This window comes from Bactrocera dorsalis, chromosome 1 (genome assembly GCF_023373825.1).
Source record: "Bactrocera dorsalis isolate Fly_Bdor chromosome 1, ASM2337382v1, whole genome shotgun sequence".
NCBI lineage: Eukaryota > Metazoa > Arthropoda > Insecta > Diptera > Tephritidae > Bactrocera > Bactrocera dorsalis.
This window is the reverse complement of record NC_064303.1, coordinates 77150921-77163066: the sequence shown is the minus strand read 5'-3', so window position 1 is coordinate 77163066 and position 12146 is coordinate 77150921. Positions and strand designations below refer to the sequence as shown.

At 33.7% G+C, this 12146-nt stretch overlaps 1 protein-coding gene across 5 annotated transcripts in view; it reads left to right on the top strand.

Annotated features, from left to right (window-relative positions):
• The first annotated feature begins 517 nt into the window (after nt 1-517).
• LOC105224033 (leucine-rich repeat and fibronectin type-III domain-containing protein 2) overlaps nt 518-12146 on the top strand; it is a 36411-nt gene continuing 24782 nt past the window's right edge. For 2 of the 5 annotated variants that reach the window (XM_049450042.1, XM_049450017.1), the window contains exon 1: nt 539-1032. The gene's annotated coding sequence lies outside the window, so the exon portion shown is untranslated. Of the gene's footprint in view, nt 1033-12146 lie in introns of all 5 variants that reach the window. The other 3 variants (XM_049450022.1, XM_049450031.1, XM_049450026.1) reach the window with 3 other exon arrangements.

Genomic DNA, 12146 nt, shown 5'->3' with positions numbered 1-12146 from the left:
GTTTTTCTTTAATATCCATGGTTTCAATTATGAACTGCCGCTGTAGTAATGCCTTACATTAAAAATAATTATTTCCTTGTGTTAACTCAACCCAAATTTCGGTAAATTTATTTCAGATCCATGAAACATCATTGCTTAACTAAATGTAACTGTTTTTGTGCCGAAATCATCGCTACGCTACAAGATATAAATTTAGAAATACCAAACGGTATAAATTTAGAGATATTAAAAACAAGTAAGGAAGGGATAAAATCGTAAGTAAACGAACATTTTATACTCTTGCAACTTGCTAGAATCAAATCCAGGCGTATTCTTATGGTAGTGGTAAAACATTTGCAACTGTCTGTCTTGCACACTAAAACTAATCCGAACTTAACTTAAACTAAAATTTTCCATTTGGGTATGTAAATTTTCTTCACTCAAATGTTAGTTATTACCACTGTATTTATACTTTTCATTATTTGCTCTGACTATTCTGCTGTTCTTCTGTTACGAAGATCGGTGTCTTCTATTGGTTGAATAAGTGGTTTAAGTTAGGTATTGCACCAGTCGTCTGTTAAGGTTTCGGCTTGCCACAACGTACCTGTGGCTAGCTTTCGGTTTAAATCGCAATTCATTCGGACTTTTTAGTAGAGAAGTGTTTTCTGTTTATTTTTTTTATACAAAATATAGAGGTGAATACTCATGTATAAGTTTTCTTATACCCGTTTATTTGTACAAATGTATATACGCACATACATAAGTACACATGTTGACGAATTATAAAAAGTTTAATAGCTTTCGCGTGTGAGTAAAGTGTTTCTGTTGTTTAAATATAATATCTATTTTATTTGGATCCATTTGGCCTAAAAAGCTCTCAAAGTGATAATTACCCTGTTTTTGTGATCGGTTTATTAAAACATATGGGTGGAAATATATGCTATTCATGCTCTCATACACGAATACATAAGTATATACTTCGGAATTTAAAATAAATATTTACGAAGAGCACACACTCGGATTACTGCAGCGCTTCATCTACAGTACATATCGGTACATTAATCAATAAAACTTGAAACCAATTTACAGAATAAAAATTTTCATTAAACAAATTTCAATACACTTTTTGTTTTTAAATGTAAGACATTTATTCCGAAACCTGTTCTAAGCACCAACAATGCTTTCATTCATGTTTGTATGTTTATTTGACTCTCAATATTATGTGCCGGCCAAAGCTGTTGTTCGACTAGTATCTACAATAGACTGGTATTATTGAGCTTCTGGCCAAGCGCAGCAGAAGAAAAGTTTGTACGCAGTATATACATACATATGTATGTACATATACGAAATGATCGCTGTGCGCTGTGATAGTGTGGAATGTACAGCATTCCGCTGGGGTTTGGTGCTAACGCAACACATACCCATAAACTAAAGTAATAACGCTGTGCCCATTACGGACAATGCAACACGCGAGATTTTAAAGTTATTTTAATCATACTTACAAGTATGCCAACAATATTCTTATACCGTTAAGTATAATGCAAATACTATGGCTATTTTCTGATTAATAATTCTGTGTGCGCGGGTTTTAACTCCGCAAGCTAAATAAATTCAATAATATTATTCGCCAACAAATAAGGCGTTGGCGTAACCATTTACCAAATATATTTACAAGTCTGCTATTTAATGAAATAAGTGACGGAACTTGGATATTGGAAATTTTTTTCTTGCCAAAAAGACTATATCAAACATAATGAAGGCTTTTTAGCTTACTTGCAGGAAAGGCTTGTCCGTAAAGTAATTTTTATAGTATGTTTTTATTTTTGGTAATTTAATATATTTGAAGATTTGTTAAATATTAATATACCATAAATTACAGTATGATCATTTAGTTAAGCCTATTAGAAAAAGGTAGTTTCATAACCAAAAAAAATTTAAATGTCTAATAAATACTACACAGGTTTCTCAATATTAACAAAATAGGTAAGAGCTCACGAACGAGAGTGCTCTTATGCTAGTACAGTCTCAGTCACGGAGCATAGCAAGAAGAGGCGTCTTTTGACGTTGTCTTTTGTGGATTTTTCTGCCGAAAATAATAATATTAGGGCATCTCAATAGGCAATATATGTATATCTAAATAACTTTATTGGTAAATTTTCATTTACTCCACTTAACCTCACTTATGTAAATTTAAAACAAAATAAATACAACAGCAAACAAAAAATAGTACTTAAATTCGTGAATACATGTTTGAATTCGTAACGCTCTTTACTAAACAAATTGTCATTCGGACCATTTTGACATTTCATTAAATTGCTGTTTTTAGATATTTTATTCTTTTCCGTTTTGGAATACTCAGCTTATACAGTTGTATACCGCAATCTACTAGTGACGAAAGATGTTAGTTGATCACAATCATAGGAGAGAAGAAATCTATGCATGACTCTAAGTTTAACCACATTTTTCAAATGAATTTTATTGAGGTTACAATTACAATAACATCAAAAGAATAGCAATAACATTACTTGCAAGAAACCAAATGTGCATAGTTGTATTGCATGTAGATATGTATATGCGGTATACAAGTATTTATATGTATGTGTTTTACAAATGTACATACTACGTAGGTTGTCTTTTATATTTCGGGATTTGGCAACACAAGTGTTGCAACTTGAAACCCATAATTTTATAGTAGAGTTTGACATTTTTGATGGTGATAAAATATTCTTCTTGACGAAAAAAATGAATTAAATCATTTCCATTTTCGAGCAATTATTTTTTACAGCATTCGACGAGGATGAAGTCATCAAGCGTGCATAGATGAACTTAATTAAATTTTTTGACGATGAAGCTCCATCAAGGACCAGTGATCATCGACGGTCTTGTGAATTTAATCAAGTGATATTACAAGATCGTTATTTAACCTATCGTGATATTGAGACAACTAAGGGCATTAGGGAGACTAGCATACATTCAATATTGAATGAACATTTTATTGTAAAAAATTTGTTCTCGTTGGATCCCACACAATTTGTCGAGCACTCAAAAAAAGGCTCGTGTCCAATGGTGGGAGAAGCGGTGCTTCTATGACTGAAACATTTGCGTTTTTGAGCACTCAAAAGATCGATTTGATGAGTAAAGTACCGTAAAGTCCTGACTTGGAATCGAATGACTTCATTTTATTCCCGCTCGTTAAAAATAAACTAAGAGGTTAACGTTTTTCGACACCTAAACACGCGAAAGTGCTCCGACAACTTACTGAAATGCATAGTGTTAAAGTATTTAGATTTTAATGGAGAATATTTTGAAAAACAACAAAGCGATTTTCGATAATTAAAATTTGTTTTTGCTCTCGAATTTCGATATATAAAAGGCAACCTACCTAATGGTCAAAATTTACCCATTCCATAAAACTTAGCTCGATCCAAAAACAATCTGCGCAACCAATTGACTTTCTCCACTGTTGTTGTACTAAAAGCTGTCTTTAATATTTATTAATACTTTTACTATATATGTATGTATGTCTGTTCAAATTACAAGTGCTATTAGGTAGGTGCAGGCGTAGAAATCTAATATATGCATACAAGTAGCACATGTAAGTATGTATGTTTTCGAACACTTCAAATACATGTATGTATATATGATATAAGGTACAATTGCAGTTTGTTATACTACTTTTTAGCATTTAGTACACTTACATAAATGCATGGGGCGGTTTTATTTCCATTAGATGATTTCAATGAATTGTTAATTCAACCCACTTTAACAGTTTTGTGTGTGCTCCTTGAAATTTGAAGTAGGTAATCGATATGAGCATGCGCCAAAGAATGTGTGGTAGAGTGTGCGACTTGCTAATAGTCTGGTTTTCAATAGCAATAATTGCTTTATTTGAAAAGCTGAATTAAAAACCCCTAAGTTTATACCTCTTTTTAATTGTGTGATACAAATATGGAAATCAGAATTAAATTGCTTCAGAAAGTAAGTTGTCCACCATAATGTAGCACCTCTAGTATTAGTTTTCTTATCCCCGTATCTCGTCCAAAATAACTTTCTGAAATTAAAAATAAGCGCAATTAATGTCGACACCAGACCTAGTCAAAAATTATTTTTATTTCATTTGAAATCCTTTAATATATAGTATTTTCTTTACTACTGCGATTCTAGTGATTTTCCAGCTTTTCGATGCAATTTTTGTACATCAACAAATAGTCGACAATTTATTAGAATATTTTGTTTGTAGTTTTACAGGATTTTTTGCTAAGTTGATATGAATAGTTTTTATCTTTAAAAAGTTAATTCTTTTAACTCAGTTACTATTATGTATATTAAAGCAATAATTTTTTTTTCATTCGTGCTTTCTTCCACATTTTTGGAAATAATTGAGGTTAACCCAAAATATGTAGAATAAAAAAATAGTATAAAATATATGACACAAAATTATTTTTGGAAGTAAAATTAGCCTTTAGATCAACTAAATAGAAAGAGTATCTAAAAATAATGTCTTTTTTCCACTTTTGGTGTGTTTAGGTCAAAACGGTCAAATTTTAATAAAAATGATCTCTAGTGAGTTCGATCGATGATATTACAATATATATAAATTTTTTTAAAATTAGGCTGCCTTTACCATAAATAACTGAAAGATTTATTTAATCTGTTTTACAAGTATATAGTAATACTTGGCTTGCTTAGTATGTGCGGTGGAAATAATTGACCCGCTATAATCGGTTAAAAGGAACTTGTTTGCGGTGCATTGTAAATTGCAAAAGACATGTTGGAAGAATTAATTTGGGTCAGTTGGCTTCTAACATATTCCGGCTCGGCAAGAATGTCACAACAAGAACCGTTGCTGTGGTATTTTTTATCTCGTATAGAGATATTTTACATTTGTGTGTTATAAATTGCTTGCAAACTACTGTAGTAAAAACAATTTGCAAAAGTTGCGCATTTCACTCATTTTCAAACATTTCGCAAATAATTTTACAAAGAGACAACAATTACTCTGTGGCTTATGATACTGTGGTAACGCTTCCTATTATAAATAGCTTATATTCTTTGTGTGGTTTAGGAGTGCGTGCATTCAATACAATAAACAGCCCAAGGTATATTAAGTGTTCCCAAAAATTATACTTTGTTATTACCACTTCAAAGAATTTTCATTTCATTTCACTCCCGATACAATGTCCGCTCTAACAGATAGGAAACATTAATTTTAGAAGCTAGACGGCCAATAATAGATCCTAATATAAATACATCACAATGGATTTTAAAAATATTCTTTAAAACCTCAATAAAACCAAACATTTTAATACTTACACTTCTTCTTCTTTACTGGTGTAGAAATCGCTTACGTTTCTTCTTTTCGCAAAGTGGCGCCAATTGGAGATTCCAAGCGAAGCCAGGTTCTTTTTCACCTGGTCCTTTCAACGAAGTGGAGGTCTTCCTCTGCCTCTGTTTCCCCCGGCGAGTACTGCGTCGAATACTTTTAGAGCTTTAATGTTTTCGTCCACTCAGACGTAGCCACTGTCTTTTAATTCGCTGAACTATGTCAAAGTAGTCGTATATCTCATGCAGCTCATCGTTCTATCGAATGCGATATTCGCCGTGGCCAACGCTCAAAGGACCATAAATCTTTCGCAGAACTTTTCTCTCGAAAACTCGCAACGTCGACGCATTAGATGTTGTTATCGTCAATGCATCTGCACCATATAGCAGAACGGGAATAATGAGTGACTTATAGAGTTTTGTTTTTGTTCGTCGAGAGAGGACTTTACTTCTCAATTGTCTACTTAGTCCGAAGTAGCACCGGTTGGCAAGACATATCCTTCGTTGGATTTCGAGGCTAACGTTGTTATTGATGCTAGTTCCAAGATAGACGAAATTATCTACAACTTCGAAGTTATGACTGTCAACAGTGGCGTGGGTGCCTAGTTGCGAGTGCGACGACTGTTTGTTTGATGACAGGAGATATTTCGTCTTGCCCTCGTTCACTAGACCCATTTGTTTCACTTACAAGTTTTAGATTTAATAAATAAATTTGTTGGCAATTTAATCGAAAGTCAAATATTAAATATCATTTTCGGAGAATTCTATAGTTTTTAAATTATTCTCATTATCAGATATTAGAATTAAAATCTCGCTTATAACTACTTCAAAAAGTATATCGTTTCATAGCCCTATAGGAATGTAATGCTGTTCAAAAAGTTCAATAACAACAAATTCCTTATCCTAACTTTTTAAATTGTAAACGGTTAACGTTTTATTATTTTTGGGGGTTTTTTTTTCTTATGAATTTTATAACTCAGAAAAATTATAATAAAATGAAAAGCTTAAAGTTTTGTAAGAAATTTACTCGTGAATGCTCAATGCTCATGAACTCATGCTGTCAACTTAAAACGAGATTATGAGCTCTCACAACAAGCAAAGAGAAGAGTTTCGGATCATTCCTCTTAATGCCGCATTTAGTTATTGCTGTTTCAATGTAAAAGACAACTCAACAGGACTTTTACCGTTAAAAAAGCATGAATATATTTGAAATATTCTTAAACTAACTGAAAATTACAGTCGAATTATTTATAAATAGTTAGACTATTTTTATACTCTTCCAACATGTTGCTACCAAGTATAATAGTTTTGTTCACCTCACTGTTGTATGTATCACCAAAAACTAATCGAGATAGATATGTGGTATGTATATATATAGTATATGTATGTATATATAGTAAGTATATAAATGATAAGGATGGCGAGACGAGTTGAAACTCACCTGCTGTCTGTCTGTCGGCCGTCCGTCCGTCAGTGTAGCTGTAACTTGAGTAAAAATTAAGATATCTTGATGAAACTTGGTACACTGTTCCTTGGGAAAAAGTAAGGCGGAGATAGGCATAATCAGACCACTGCCACGTCCACAAATTTCCATTAATGGAAAACGTATAAAAGACCATAACTTAAACTAAATTAAGATAAAGAACTGTAATTTAGCACAGAGGGTCGCAGTCACAAGGGCCACATGTGGGATAAAAATTTTGCGGGGCCTCGCCCTCTAAATGGTTTAATGTGCATATCTCCTAAACCACTTAAGCAAATCCCTTTAGAGGTGCTACATTGTAAAAATATATGTAACTGGAAGATAACATCATCTACTTGCAATACGAGTACGTATAACGGTACTGTTAAAAACCACCAGAGTACTTAGCAGTACCTATTAGCCTTACCTTAGATCTACACGTAAGAACCATAATGGCGGGGAAGTTATCGAAGTCCCAACATGCGCACATAAAGGGCCGATCAACCGAAACCGCCCTTCACGAGGTGATAAGTGTGATTGAAAAATCACTACACCTCAAACAATACACCATGGCTGCTTTTCTAGACATAGAGGTCGCCTTCAATAACATAGAAGTAAATGCGATAATTAATTCTCTGGCGCATGGGGGCATAGATGACACTGTGTGTGGATACTATCGATGCTTGAGAATAGGAAGATTATAGCTTCAAACGGCGCTGCAACACAAACAAGTTATGTGAGTAGAGGGACGCCTCAAGGGGGGTCCTCCCTCCGCTTCTATGGGTTGTAGCGCTGAACGAAATACTCCTCCAACTAAACGGTGGAGGAGTGAAAGCAGTAGCGTATGCAGACGATTTAGTGTTGTTGGTATCAGGTTTGTTTCCTTCAACAGTCAGCGAGATTATGGAAAGAGCACTTTGTAGGTTAAACCTATGGGCTAAAATCAATGGTCTAGGAGTTAACCCGAACAAAACAGAACTAACTTCAACTTCCGGTACTAAACGGCACAACATTCACTCTATCCCCAACAGCTAAATACTTGGGGGTGGAGAGTGACACCAAATTGTCCTGGAAAATAAATATAGAAAAAAGAATAAACAAAGCATAAATGGCCTACTATACTTGTAAGAAAATCGTCAACAAGAATTGGGACCTCAAACCAAGTATAATCATGTGGATGTACACGGCGGTCATAAGACCCATACTTACATATGGAGCTCTGGTATGGTGACCAGCGCTAAACAAACAATACAACATTAGAAAATTAAATGGAATACAAAGAGCAGCATGTGCGGGTGTTACGGGCGCAATCAGGTCATGTCCGACTGATGCGCTCAATGTGATCCTGCATCAACTACCAATGGATATTTTTATTCAAAAAACAGCAGCTATTGCGGCGATAAGAATAAAAGAATTGGGAGGTTGGAATAAGCAGAACTACGGACATAGTGTAATCCTAAACAAGCTCACTATTAATAAATCAGACTACATTCTCCCAAAGCTGGATTTCAATAGACACTTCCAGGTGAGGATACCATCTAGACGAGAATGGAGAAGAGGTTCAATAGCAGAGGAGGATACCACCTCAGTCTATACCGACGGGTCCAAAATGGACTGCGGAGTGGGCACGAGGGTATTCTCCGCTGATCTGGGCATATCTCTCTCAGTATAGTTCACAACTGCAAGAGAGCACTAAGCTCAATAAAAGACAAGCTCCAACTAAACTTAATCTGGGTTCCGGGCCACAGGAACATTTTCGATAACGAAAAAGCAGATGAGTTGTCCGAGGCGGAGCTAATACCAAGCCCGCTAGGATCGATCAAAGAAGAGATCAATAGACAATTTCAACTAGTTGCAAATAACAGATGGAAAAACATTACAAAATGCGTCATAACTAAACAATTATGGCCAACATATGACAGGAAAAGAACCAACGACTTATTAAATAGGTCAAGAAAAAGTATTTACAGAATAACAGCTACCACAACGGGGCACTGGCCATTTGGGGAACATGCGTCCAAAATGGGTATGCCCTACAACGACATCTGCCGTGGCTGCGGAGTAGCAGGGAACAAGGAAACAATCTTCCACTTTCTCTGCGAATGCCCAGCTCTAGCACAGATCCGACACAAAGCACTCGGAATCCACCAAGCACCAAACCTTGAATGGATTTCCACCAAAAGCATATCGGACATAAGTAGTTTCATCGAAACCTCAAAATGGTTTGAGAGAGAAGGTGAAACGTAATAGCAGACACAGGAGGTTTCTACGAATAGTGTATCAAAATGGCACATCAGTGCTAATTGAGCCCAATAGGGCTGCATTCCTACCTACCTACCTATGTATGTATATTGAGCTTTAAAGTTAGGTTAGCAGTTAAGAAACAAACTTATAATAAGTGGGCTTGACCATAACTTTTAAATGTGAATCGAAATCATAACTATTTTGAAATTGGCAAAAAGTTTGTATTAAAAAATATGCAAATGTTACATGTTGTTAATGTTATTGATAAAAACTGGATTTTTGTATGCATGTGTATATACATAAGTACATATGTGTTTGTATGTATAAGTATTTGGATGGTTTTTTTGTATGCATATGCAAACCACATTTCTGATTACGATATAAAGACAAACAATGAGGCGAAGATGAAACCTGAAGAAGCTCAAGGCCACGCATGACATCATTCAAAGTCTATGAAAATTGCAAACGAAACGGAAACAGAGTTTTATATAATCAAGGGTATGCCAACATCTTATACATGTTGACAGAATGAACGTTATTTGGAGAACGTTTCAAGAATGAACCTTTATTTAACTTTCTCAATTTTATATAAAATTTTGGAAAAATAACGCACATATCAAGTTCAAGGTGGAATCCAATGCGTAGGACGTATGATTAATTACTCCTAATAAAAGAATTATGCCCTTAAAATTAATGCTTAAAAAACTGTGAAGAAGTAACGCTTAACTTTGGGCTGCTGAAAGAAATTTTATGTGTTTTCAAAAGCTAACTAATTAAATTATAAAAGAAGAATTAAATTTATTGCGTTTTTTAGAATTAGGGTTCATAAAAAACATAATACATTAATTTTAAAACAAAACAAAACTACGCTATTGGAAATTTAACACTCCTATTGTGTATCTATACTAGCGAGAGTATCAGCGTATACCTAGCGCTGATAACTGACGTTGCATTCGCTGAAATGTAAGTTATGAAATTTGAATGTTAAGGCAACAAAAGTAAGAACTATCTGAAGTTACTCATACGAAGTCTATAGAGAATCTCCTAAAGTTCAGGGAAGTAAGATCCTTCACAAAAAGTTGCGAATTTTTAGCTTTAGCATCTCTACAATTTATTTATTTTTTTTTTACTTTTTAGTAAATCTTTTTAGCCAATTAAAATATTTTTAATAATTGGATATTAAAATAAAGCGAATAAGATTACATTTTACATGTAAAGGGTAGTATCCAGCTTATAGGATTTGTAAAAACTTCATATAAAAAGCGTTTAAGAAATGGTCAAGAAAATTTTCTGTGGTAAAGTTTCTTGTGCTAGTATGCAGCTCTAAAGAAATCTAGTACTAATTTTTTTAATAAAGTGCGTATATGGTAATCCCGGTTTTGCGAAGAAAAATTAAATCAACAATTGTTTCTTGAAGGAAAATCAAAATAATTATTAAATTCACCACACAATTAGTTAAAATCATTATTATGAAATATAGTTCATTTTGAAATGTTGTATAAAACTTACCAATCATCAACCACATTCCTTAAATCACAATGAAAATATTTATATACTTACACACATAAGTATATTTTCTTTGCTTATTTTCTCTTGCTCCTCTCATGTGCATCATTCAGAATGCGTAACTTGCTATCAAAATTACTGCGTATGCCAAAGGTTTCAGAAATAAAATAAAACCATTGAATTTCGGTATTTTTTAAATAGATATTCATTTGCATGTCCGACAGAGACGGTTGACATAAAATTAATAAAATTTGTGAAATTGCATTTTCATATTTAGGTGTTTAACATTTATGTACGTCTATATTTAACTCATGGAAGGCCTTAAAATTCAAAATAAAAAACTGGTGATCAACTAACCCGAAGTTAGGCAAAAGAAGGCGTTATTATTATTACACTTAAATTCATAAAATAGTTGAAATATTTTCTGCATAAAACAAATAACTACCTAAGATTCAAAAGCGATATTGAGCGTCACCATACTTTTTTAATTTAAATTTAAAATTATAACTTTTGTTTAGGGTTATGATATAGTTCTTCTTCTTCTTTATTAACATAGACACCGCTTTCGCGAGTACGAAGACGATAATAACGGCTACAACTAGGAAACGACAATTAAAACGACAATGTGAATAGGGCCGATTGTATTACCAATTAGAAATTTTTTTTATTATTTATTATTACTTTGTTTTTGGATTTGTCAAACCGAATATTAACATATAAGCTTGTATGTACACATACATATATGTAGGATTTTAGCTTAAGTGGTCCGTGGCTGCCGGTGGTCTCGCGTGGTCTGTTCGTTTGTCTGTCCTTAATGCCGGAATTACATGTGCAGATATTCTGCATGCAGATCTGCACTATTTTTTCCAGCCAAAACACATGTGCAGTAAATTTTGACAATCAGCTGATTGCAATAAATAATTGAAATCGAAATTGAAATTTAAAAATTTTAAAATGGAAGTGGAAAGAAAAAAAAGATTGCAACAATTGCTTTTACTTCTAGTTGCCAAAAAGAAATTAATTAATATTTTAAGCTTGTGCGCGATAGGAACATATAGGAACCGGTTTTCGCTCACGAACTCAACCAATTTTTCTTCCATGTTTTATATCTTTTGTTTATTTTCACTGAACAGCTGAGCGCAATTTAAAATGTTGCCGGACTTTGCTCAAAAATTAATTATTTGAATGTTGTCAGCACTGCCTCTGCGCAGAGAAATTCAAATTTCACATGCCGTGCAGATCTGCATTGAGGTGCAGAATTTTAACTGTCAAATCAGTACAAATTTTTTTTCTGCACGCAGAATTCTGCACATGTAATTCCGGCATAAATCGTCTTCGTACCTACTGTTCCGTTGTCATTCCAGTCCGTTCGCTGCTGTCACATCTGTTCCTACACAGTGTTGCATTTCTGTTTTAGTTTTATTGTCCGTCTACACAGTCCTACATATATTTGCCTAAAACATTCAAGTAATAAAAATTCTTCAAATTCACATTTTCAAAATCTAAATTGCGCTTTGTTTTAAATTAATATATTAATAGCTCTTTTCTCTGTGCTGGTTTGGGGGATAATTGTTTTTACTATGATGCACACAAATTTTACATTTCGCTGTGTTAAATGAAAAGGAAAATTTTG